Source organism: Peromyscus eremicus, chromosome 1, assembly GCF_949786415.1.
Source record: "Peromyscus eremicus chromosome 1, PerEre_H2_v1, whole genome shotgun sequence".
NCBI lineage: Eukaryota > Metazoa > Chordata > Mammalia > Rodentia > Cricetidae > Peromyscus > Peromyscus eremicus.
In genome coordinates, this window is record NC_081416.1 from 108560780 (window position 1) to 108572935 (window position 12156).

The 12156-nt window shown below is 37.4% G+C and overlaps 1 protein-coding gene across 1 annotated transcript in view; it reads right to left on the reverse strand.

Annotated features, from left to right (window-relative positions):
• Positions 1 to 12156, reverse strand: part of Dlg2 (discs large MAGUK scaffold protein 2) — an 857262-nt gene that overhangs the window by 838514 nt on the left and 6592 nt on the right. The gene's annotated exons all lie outside the window — the stretch shown is intronic.

The window sequence follows — 12156 nt, forward strand, 5'->3', positions numbered from 1 at the left end:
ATATAATAACTTCCTGCCTCTTAAAGAATCCATGAAGGCAGATGTTCTATCATGTCTACACCAACATACCCAAATATTTGAACATTTCTTGCTTAAATAAGTACTCAAGTTCTTTTTTATTAAATGGATAAAAAAATTAAGAGAGAGTATATAATGTGTGGTGAGTGGAAAGGAGAAGAGAGGATGAACACTAGAGAAAATAGGAGGGAGAGGGAGGACAGAGAGAGAGAGGGGGTAGGGAGAAAAGACATATTAATCTGGATGCTCATGTAAAGTCCCTGGTGCTTAATTAACTCAAATCTGCTCTTACTTTGAAATTAAAATGCACTCCAAGTTTTGTACATGCTTTCAAAATACTGTTTGCATTCAATAATATCTGCTCAATATCTGTCTCTATACCTGGGAGAAATTACACTAATGTAATAGTATTTTATCTTCATAAACATTTATGAGCTGAAATATTAGGCAACCACACCAAGTGCTTACAAAAGTACATTAAATATATCCTGGACAATCATTTAGACCATCCTGAACACACTGTCTCATAAAAAACAATCCCCAACAGCCCTCACATTAGAAGGACAATATTTGAAAGACAAAAATATTCTAAAATAATGTGCAAACAATTTATGATCATATCTTTATCCACTGTTGAACATGAATAGCACACAGAACAGAGCAGAGGGAGAAAGGGAGGGAAAGGGAGGGAGGGAGGGAGAGAGGGAGGGGGAGAGAGAGAGAGAGAGAGAGAGAGAGAGAGAGAGAGAGAGAGAGAGAGAGAGAGAGTAGGACTCTGTTTTGAAACCCCCACCATGCTCCAGCACAGGTTCCTAGGAAGGGCTTTGTGCCCTGAGAGTGACAATACTGTCTGGAATGTGAGGTAATCCCATTACACTCACTGTAATTTCAGGACAGTGTCCTGAGTCTCCTGCTGATAGAAGGCTACCTCATCTCATTTCTAATTAAGAGCACAAAAGTCTTCCCAAACCACCTTGATTATTACACACAGCGTGCTTGGCTCTATCTGGTAATGCCCTCACATTCTGGAAGAATCAACAACTCCTTTTAAATCCAAGGTAACCACCACAGTGTTAATTATGTCAATTAAAGCTCTTTTCCTACACTTGCAGATGAAGTCTATTTCAGTGGAGTAACAAGAGGACCATAGAACAAAGAGGCCTTGGCTATAAGGAGAGGCAATCAGAGAGATCATGTTCAGCTTGCAGATAGACATCACACAAGCATGGCATCACACAGGAGAAAACCTGGCAATAGGAAATGATCAGATGAACCGCCTTAGTTTATACCTTACCTTTGAAAACACCAAACAACACTTCTAAAAAGCACTTAGATTTGTTTCCCTTTGACCAGGATATACTGCAAAGCACGGGGAAGATACAAAGCTTTATTGTAGCAAATCCTGTGTTAGAAAACGTCACCTTAGGTAGCCAGTCTCTGTCTTCTCCGACTGAATAGGAAACAACAAGGTCATCTGAATTAGGGAAACGCTGAGGTTTCTTCTCAAATAAGATTTACTGAGGGTCGGTTTTTCCTATTTGGACTGTGAGGAAACAGCTAATTTATTTTAATTCACGTAACACCCTCAAACATCATCAAATGCCCAAGGAGGAGGCAGACAATCCAAACAAAATCCCAGCAGAGTACTTCTAAACAATGAGGCCTTAAAATGGAACCTCATCTACCTTTTCTGTCTCACTTTGTCTATACAGACCAAGGTTAGTCCCTGATAGAGGCAAGAAGTTGGCCTTCCCAGAATTTATATGTTCAAGTCTAAGCTCTAATGTGGACTTAGGAAGTAGAGTCTTTGGAAGATGATTAGGGTCTAATGGTAGCATCCTTGTGAATGGGTATCATTGCCCTTAGAGATTCCTTCTGCCATATAGTTACCTTGGTAACAGCTGCCTGTGAGCCAGGAAGCAGCGCCACACCAGTTACTGAAATTGCTGCCACCTTCATCTTGGAATTCTCATCCCTAAACTATAAGGGATTAATATATTAACTCAGGTTATTGTATCTTCTCATAGCTTTTGGAACCACATGAGACATCCCCTCACCATTGTGTGTGTATTTTTCTCAAAATAGAGTCTGAGCTCAGCAGCAGTAGTTTTAAACTTCTTTAAGAAATGTAAATTCTCATTCTCATCCTACACTGGAAACATTTGGAAAGAAACTGGGTGGGTCTCTGCAATCTGTGGTCAAAAAGAACTCAGGGCATTTGAACAAACACCAGCCTTGAAGAAGACTGTAAAGTTTCCTAGCCTCTACTCAACTCTTCTTAGTTCTAACACATTTCAATTTTCAACTAGATAAAAGGTTTCCAAATTGTAAGTATGATACCCTCCCCTCCACACACTCACTCCCTGGTGCTTCAACATTCATCAGATGAAATTCAAAAATTCAAAATTATTAGATGGCAACCTAAACTTTTTACCTCCTGGTCCCAGCTGACTTCTCCAATCACTTTCCACTCTCTCACAGGTGTGATTTGCTCAAGCTGATATCACCCTCCTGTTGCTCCATCAAGGGCTGAAATTTAAAATCTGTGCATCTCTCAAATGAATCCCTCTTGCCAGAATGAGTGTATCATTTCCTTGGCTTGCCAAACCCCTTTTTATCCTCCTACCCACTTTTTGGGAACTAACCTTTTTCTGAAGTCTCTTCTGTTTCTACCCTATCGTCCCGACTTCTCTCTTCAGAACTGCAAATCTCACTGAAAACACAGACCACTGTTATAACAGAGATGTAATGACTTTATTTGAATTGTGATATTATATAATCATCTGTTTCAGAGATTTCTACCTTATTAACCTTAGCATTTCAAATTTGGGATAAGAACCTGGGACAGATTAAATCTAATATACGTATGTGTATTTGCACAAATATATAGAGTATATAATTTAAATTATATATAATTAAGAATGTGTTATGTATATATTAAGAATTTAATTGCTGTTTCTTTGTAGAAATAAATAAATGCATTTACTTTTGAGAGTCTGTTGTCTAAAGCACTCCTAAAGCCAGTGGTCTTCTGTCATCCTCGTTTTATAGATCAGAAAAAAAAAAAATTAGAAAGAAATCTAAAACCTGATCCTTGGGGAAGTCAGGTTTCTAGTTAGTAAAAGGCAAAACAACATTCAGTCCGTTCAGGCTACAAAGATGATGTTTCCTCAAGCAAATATCAGTCTTTTTCCAAGTAAACTGAGGACTGGTGACTAAAAGCAGATATAGCTTCTACACTTGATCTTAGCCAAAAGGCCGAGAAGCGATGCAGACATAGCTTCTTTGACATGTTTTCACACTTTTTTTTTTTTTTTTTTTTTTACAATTTCCAGGGTAGAAAATAAAATTTTAGGCTATGATAGAGCTAGTCTACTAAAAACAAATGCTGAATATGTAAGGTCAAGTAGCTATGGACCTCAGTTTCATCTGCACGCAATATTGGCCATATATTACCTTTACCGATGAATTCCCCTGACTGTTAATATGTGCAGTGCAGTGGAGGAAACAAGAGAGTGGAGGTGAGCAGTGAGCTCTCAAAATTCTCCCCTGACTTCTACATGCATGGTTAAGGTATGCACGCACCTGCATTCCCTCACAAAAGCACACAATCCAAATACACACACACACACACACACACACACACACACCCCATACCACATGGGGCGGGGGGAGATAGAGAAAGAGACATGTACACAGAGAAATTTTTGGTAGACTAAATGTGGAGTTTACTAAAAAGTCTTTCTCCTAATGAATACATAGTTCTTGTTTCAATTTGGCATCAAATTTGCAAGGAAGATAGTTGAGAAAACAACTTTTTACCTCCATACATAGACACATACGCTATTTGTCCAATTTTAACCTTGGTTGGTGCAACTAGACAATCATGTCAGTTATTATCACTGTCAGGGTTGTTTGATTTTAGACCAATTAAGTTAAGTGCTAAAGAAGAGTTTAATTAGCTGAAACCTAAATTGTCATAATTAATTTACTAGTTACATTACAACACCCTGTAAAACATTTATGTAAATGGAGTATCTGCTTTCAGTGATCATGTGGCATACTTAATTTATTACACAACTAAATATTTAATTATTAATCTTAGTAAAGCTAAAGTTATTTGGCAAATTGTATTACTTGCAATAAAATGCTTAAAATTTTGATTCCACATGTTACAAAATCTTATTAAAGAAGCAAAAGAAGCACAAACATTTTCAAGTATTTTAAAGATGCTTTGGAATAGTGGTACCAGATAAATGGAATTATTCTTGTAAACTAATCAGCATGTTTTATGCCAAGCTCAAATGGGAAATGTTAAGTGTTTCTACATTAAAATTAATTTTTGAGTGGGTACAAAGTTTTCATTTGAAGTAATGAAATTCTAGAAAGTTAAGGTAGTGATAGTTGCACAATATTGAAACTATGTTTAATGATATATTATGCATAAATTTTAACATGATAAAATGATTGTATCAAAATTTGACTGTGAATTGGTATTTTTGTCACACATCGGACACTACTAAGATAGTTAATATTTCAAGTTGTGTCTATATCCTGGTTGGCATGTCTACTGTAACAGAGTAAATTAGATAATTGGACGAATAGCGTATGTGTCTATGTATGGAGGTAAAAAGTTGTTTTCTCAACTAATTAGTAAATTAGAAAGTAAATTCCCAATCGACTGACTTATCTTTTGAATATCTGCAGTGACCTACTTCACAAAGATGTGCCATTTACCCAGCTGAGAATGGAGTTGTATAGAACCCCAGAACATATTGCATATCAGACAGTGTTGCAGTTGCCAATTCGCAGTCTTTCTCTTTGCAACTAAATGTATCCCTTGTCTATAGCCATGCCATCCTGGACACATCCAGGCTTATCTAATGTGCTCCTTGTGTTCTGACTACGAATGGTCACCATTACACTTTTCTTGCCAAACACTGTGAGGTCCTCAGTGAGTGATTACATTTATGGAATGTTGAGGCTGTTTCTTCAAAATACTTGATATGAATGTCCAGTTTCTCTAAGTGGTTCTATTTCAGAAAGACATGCTACTTGCTTAGCCAGTGATAAGAAGTATAAGTAACTATGGTAAGGAAAAAAATAAAATACACATTCAAAAATATGAAATGTTCATCAGAAATGCAAAAGCAATCTATCTTTTGGCAGCTTTGAATTTCTCACATCCAGTTGATGCTCTAAGAGCACAGTAAAACAGGCAAGTATCCATATGTCTGAACATCAGATAGTGATGATGGGTACCATTTTCTTTCCAAAAGCAGAACTCCTGGCTAAGAAAGGCAGAAATTCATTATGCTAATTAGAGGGTCATGCTCCATCTCCTCAGAGGATGGGCTCTTGGGGAGATCAAGAGAGATATATTTGAGAAGTTTTTTTAAGTCAAGATTCACATCTCTGCTGAGACCTAGTGCTGAAGTCAAGTCGTCTTTCAAAAGTATTATTCAGTGAAAGTTAGGGTTACTGTATCAGGGCAGAAGTTTGTTCACCCACTTATTTTGATGCCAGAGAGCTCATGATTAGGAACTTACTCAAAGCGGTCCTACAAATCATACTTAAGTGTCAGAGCATGGGATGAGAGACTTCATTTGTTGTTTGAGAGATTGTGAGGAATTACATTTAATCTCTAAAATGTTTTGCTTAATAGGCTTGTCAAACTATATTCTTCTTTATGAACATTTAGAGCATATTGATCATATCACAAATATGTATGCATTTGATTCCTATAAGAACTCCATGAGACAGGTCTCATGCAGAACACACAAAGTATAAATAAATTACTAACTGTCCAAACTGGCAAGTGGTGCAGCTGGGATTTGAACCCAGGAAGTCTGACACTAGAAACTGTGTTCTTAGATCTTCCATTCTTCTGCCTCAGTTTTTTAAAAGAAGTATTAAAATCAACATTTTTCTTCAATTTGAGACATTTGTGTTTTCTAGAAGGACACTATGGATGGCTGTCCCCACGGGCTACCTAAGAGCAGGATGAAGTCAGATGTGTTTCATTCTAATGTTGGAAAAACAATGCTCTACAATCAGCCACATACCAGGTGGCTTGTAAACATGCATAATCCACTAGTTCAAGAATATCAGTTCAGCAGAAACTGCAAAATATCTAGGTAAGGTATAAGAAATGGGAGAAAAGGTGCCACATTGCTTATACTGCTAAAACAACACCAAGATTTTCAGGGGTTTGCTTTAATCATGTATTTTTCTCCATCTTATACTTACTAATCTAGGGAAGAGCATAGCTCAATCATTTCTGCACACCTTTTAAGTTCCAGCACAGTATTATTAATAGAAATGTGACGGCTATGTTCACTACTGAGGGGAAATGAGCATTTGTTGAATATTAATTGACTTAAAAGGCCATGGATAACTCATGTACTTTAATTTTAGTTTCCTGGAGTCAGCTTTGAATCACTAGAAAAAAATACAACATGACTTTGAAATTGCTCAAGGCACTTACATAGGTAAATTATAAGAAACTAGGATACAAAAAGTATAAATTAATCTGAAATGTATTTAAATATGTTTTCTAAAAGGCATAATAGTACAGCTCACAATTGCCAACATGTTCCATCTCACCAGGTACATTTTTATCCTGCTTTTCTTGAAAATGACTGAAACAAAAAGAAATTATATTTATGTATCATACAAGCTCCTGGAATTTCAGAGATATGAATGAACAAAACCCAACTTTCATAAAATAATGGATAGCATTTGAATTAAATATGATGTTCATAATGTTACACTTGGGAAGTTAACAAAATGTTACACACTGAGGGAATAGGAGGCAAAAAAAATTCCTGTAACATCCCTTATTCTTTATAGATTGAATATGAAGAAATTAAACCAGTTATAACAACAAAATGGATTAGTGATAAGATGAAAATGGAAAAAGGAAACAGATTAGTGAAGATATTTGCCTTAAAAAAATCTCAAAACTATGCATCCTAGAGCAGAGGTAATAAAGATGGTTATTTCTAAGAAATAGATCCACAGTGGCTCCATTCAGTTCACAGCAGGAACATCCAAAGCAGCAATTAATGCAACTACTGGTGTGGAATTTTTCTACAAATGACACCCTGTTGTATGACTTTTTTTTTTTTATTACAACTGAGCTCTGAAGTTATGGTGAAGTTGGCTCATTTTTTTAATGAAAATATCACCATAGATTATCAATATCACCATCCAAAAATTTGCATACAAGCAGTGGTACTGTGAAATGAAAAAACAAAAACAAAAAACAAAAATCAAACAAACAAACAAAAAAACTGACAATTGCTCCTTATTCAAGACTGTAGAGTAGTGCTTTCATCTAAAATATGGATAGATGACCTGGAGTTTAGAATATGCAAGTTTAACTGCTCCAAATGTTGCTAGAAATACCAAAAGATCCTAGACAACAGAACTCCCCTATTCCATATTCTCTGAGAGGTAATGTGGCCATGGTTGAGAATATGAATCTGGCTCAAGATTGCCCATGCCTAAATCCTGCTTTAGAATATTCTAGCTGTGTTTCTTTGGACTCACAAACTGACCTTTCTAAGCCTCAAGGTAAAAATACAGACATAAAGTTACTTAGCACACAGGATGACTATGAAAACTGGCTGAGTCAGAATATATAAAGTCATACAATAGTGGCAACCCACAGCCTTCTTTGGAAGTGTTCATTAGTGTTGCAGTTATCACCTATAAAACAAAGGCTCTTTCTAGTTCTTAAAGCCTATGAAACACTTCTGTTTTTATGAGACTGAAATAAGGCTGCAAAGCAATGTGGTCCATCTATCCATGGTACCTGAGTCACTCAGAATATATTACTGCCCGTAAAATGAGAAGTGATAGGCTTTCATTCAACATTCTTTTTTTATATAGTCTTTGTTTTTCTATTAAGAAATTTTTTCATTCATTTTACACACTAATCAAAGATCCTCTCTTCCCTCCTCCCACCCCTCCCCAGCCTCCCCCTCTCAAACTGACCCTCACTCCCCTCAACAAGGAGGCAAGGCCTCCCATGAGGAGGCACATCCAGTAGAGGCAACCCCAAGCCCTTCCTCCTGCCTCAAGGCTGCAAGAGGTGTCCCATCATAGGTAGTGGACTCCAAAAAGCCCGCTCATTCACCAAGGATTCTGATCCTACTGCCAGGAGGCCTCCAAGCAGATCAAACTACACAACTGTCTCTCCATGTAGAGGGCCTAGTCCAGTCTCATGCAGGCTCCACAGTCATTGACCCAACTTTTATGAGTTCCCACTAGTTTGGTTTGGTCATCTCTGCAGGTTTCCCCATCATGATCCTGATGCACTTGCTCATAGAATCCCTCTTCTCTCTCTTTGACTGGACTTCTGGAGCTCTGCCTGGTGTTTGGTTGTGAACCTCTACATCTGCTTCCATCAGTCATTGGAGAAAAGCTCTGTGATGACAGTTAGAGTATTCACCAGTCTGATGACAGGGGTAAGCCTGTTCAGTTCAGGCACCCTCTGCACTATTTCTAGTAGTCCAAGTTGGGGTCATCATTGGAGATTCCTGGCAACTTCCCTAGCACTGCATTTCTCTATCTCCATGATATCTCCCTCGTCAACATTCTTAAAATACAGAGAATTCCTCTTTCAAACATGGTTTTATGTGTTTGGGCAGATTAGCGAGGACAAGGGAATGTTTGGCAGTTTGTAATGATCTAAAAAAAACTTATTTGTAAGGAATGAGAGACCCACACTTCCCCACAGCATAGTAACAATTTCACTTTTTAGAGAAAGATGTTCTTCTCATTTTCCTCTTTTTAGTAGCAGGGATATAATTACACACCTCTTCATTCTATAAAACCAAGATGGGAAAGCAAGTCCATTATGCAACCCCAGGGTGTAGTAGAGAAAGAGGCATCATTAATGAATAAGTTACCAAAAACTACCCTGTTCACTTTATGGAACTAGGTTGAGTACTGAAAGGCAAAGCAGGAGAGAAAGTAGGAAAAGGGGGCAGGAAGGGAAATGTTAATGTTTGTACACTAGACTTGATATTTACATGCATGTTTAAGTAGGATAAAAAACCAATATAAGGATGGTTGCTATTGTTTGTAACAGAGGAGAGCACCAATAATTAATGTGCTCAGGGTCCTGTAACAGTAAGTTGAGATTTGTATATGGATCTAAAGTCTTTAACTGCCATATTGTTTTTGAGTGAGTCCAAAAAGGAATTAAAAAAAAAATGGGTAAAGGGCAGGAGGCAATAAATGTGACAAATGACCTCTACCGTAAACTTAGAAAACTAAGGAAAGTAAATCTTAAGTTAAAATGGTTCTCAAACATGAATGAGTAAGAAAAACAATCCCTGTTCATACAACTTCTGGAGTATCATCCCCTCAAGTCCTAGATCCTAGGACCAGACACCTATTCTGTCCCATAGAAAATTAGTTTTTTTTCTTCCCAAGCTAAAGAATCATCAATTTTTCTCCTGCCAAATGATACACCTTTACAATGCTGGAAAGCAACCAACTCCATTGTATGATCTCCTGATTCTGACAGCTTTCATTCTCTCAACTCTTCTTGCAAGCTCTAGTAAAAAGTCTAAATCCCTTTTCCTAGTAGGAGCTTTCTCCCATGCTCAACTATGAGTAATTCATTATGTTTATACTTCAGAGTTTATACTTCAGACGTGGATGAGAAGTGTCATCCAAAAGGTTAGTGTTGAAGGCTTGGTCCCTGGTACAGCAGTGTTCACACATGGGGGTTTAAGGAAGTGACTAGATGCTGAGGGCTATCAATTCATCAATGAACTAATTTATTGATAGATTTGCAGTTGAATGTACTATGGGGTAGCTGTTGAAACTGTAAGAGTTGGGGACTCTTTGGAGTAAGTAGATTAGTGGAGGGCTACCTTTGAAGGGTATGTTGGTTGTTATACCCTCTGTTTGTGTTTCTGTCTCTTCCCCATTCTTGGCCACAGTGCAGTGAGTGGCTTTTCTTTATGATGCCTTCTTCTCTGATGTTCTGTCTTATGGTGATAAGCCCCCAAACAATGGGTGCTAGTGACCATCAATTGAAACCTTTGAAATAGTAAGCCCAAGTAAGGTTTTCTTCATTTCAGTAGATTTTTTTTCAAGTATGCTCTCACATAGATTGTGTTGTAGTTTCTGTTGTCAATTTTACAGAATTTGGAATCACGTGGAAAATGGGCCTGAATGCTCACCCACCTTGGGTGACACTATTCCTGCCTGGGTTCCTGCATTATACAAGTAGGCAAAGGGAACCATGCAGCAGAGACCCTTCTCTCCCTTTGTTCATGGTCATGGTTGTGAAGTGACCAGTTGCTTCTAGCTCATGCCACTCAGACTTCCTCACTATGAAAGACTGCACCCTTGATCTGTGAGGAGAAATAAACCCTTTTCACCCTTGAGTTGTTTTAATCAAGGTATTTTATCACAGTAACAAGAAAAGAAACAAAGACAGATGGGAAGCTTACCAATAGGGTTGCATAGTAACAAGTAGAAATGGGAAGGAAAAGCAAGATATAATGAGTGCTTTTTAAAAGTTTATCAAGTTTTCTCGATGAATAGTTAACATTCATTTTTTCACTCTGTGATTTTGACAAGAAAATATACAGTCAAACAAACTGATTGTCCAAAAGCAATTTCCCTCACTGTCCATGCCCTCGTTTTTCCCCCTTACTATCTTGTTTTTAATAGCCTTCCCTTGTTTCTTCAAAAGATCACATGAAACTGATCCTGTTGAGGTTGTGTGGGTTCCAGAACTTACTTACAATGGATTCCAAGCAACTACCTACCTACTTATCTTTAATGATGATACCCAAGTTTGGCACCACTCTTTATTGAATATCACCCTAAATGGCCATTATGGTAGGAGGCTGTAGTTCAGATCTCTTGTGCTACAAAAACAAAGTATCATAGATGTAGTAAATTGAACAATAGGAATTAAGTTTGCACTGTTTTGAAGATCAGAATGTCTGGTCAGAGTTCCAGCAATGTTGAGGTTTTTGTGACCCTTCATTCCTCATTTGGAATCTTTTCTGAGTTTATATGATGAGCCACTGGGCAAGAATGAGAGTAAGTACTGGGGATCAGGGGTAGTAATATAATTCTCTCTTCTTCTTTTTAGAAGGTAACCAATCCTACTGATAGGTGCGCTACCACTGTAACATAATTTAAATGTAATTATTTCCAAAAAGACCTATTATTAATTGTAGTCACACTGGGAGCTAGGACTTTGAAATATGAATGTGTAGCAGACATAATTCAGTTTATAGCTAGTGGAATAACAATTTTTTCAATAACTAGAACTTACAGGTTTGAAACGTAGAAGGAAAAACAACATTTCATGCCCACATATAAGCCTGTGTCTTGAGACATGTGGAGCAAAACTGTTGGAAATGGCTAAGTTTGACATATCATTGTTAGTAGTTGAAAAGGATTCTGATCTACTAGCTACTCTCCTTCCTATTCTGGGTGTGAGAAACATAGAGAACTAATCCCTCAAACATGAGTTTGCCATCTGCCTCATATTCTCTATCTTCAAAGAAAAGAGGTAACAAGAAAGAAAAAAAGTTCAGTGTTTCTCATCTTGCTCTTGCTTTGAAGACTGGTACAGTCTCATTATAGTCTTTAAAAGAATAGTCAAGTAAGTTCCAGGCCTTTTGCATACATTCATTTGACATGTTTTTCCTAACACAAGAGTTAGTGCTAGGTGATAGGTATACGAGTGCAAATGAGTCCAAAGTCTTCCTTTGAGTATTCTGTCGTTTTATACAAAATACAAATGTAAGAGTGTTAAAGTGTAAAGAAACCTAGTTGCAGATGAAGAACTCAAACCAAGACAGATTAGCCAAGGAGCCATAGGTAGTAGGGGATGCAACCAGTCAACATCCAGGCGTACCGAAGCCTGGTTCATGCATAATTCACTCAAGAACTTCTAGACGCTAGATGTCCTGGATGAAAGGTACGAACATGACAAAGTAATTCAAGATTTAGTGATTAGTTTCAGGAAATGAAAACATGTACCTCAAACAAAATTAATGAGTGCAACAAGTCATTATTTAAAGTGAGAAGGCTTCTCTAGAAAACTCACACATGCAGTATATTTATGGACAGGAAGTAGGATATCCTTTA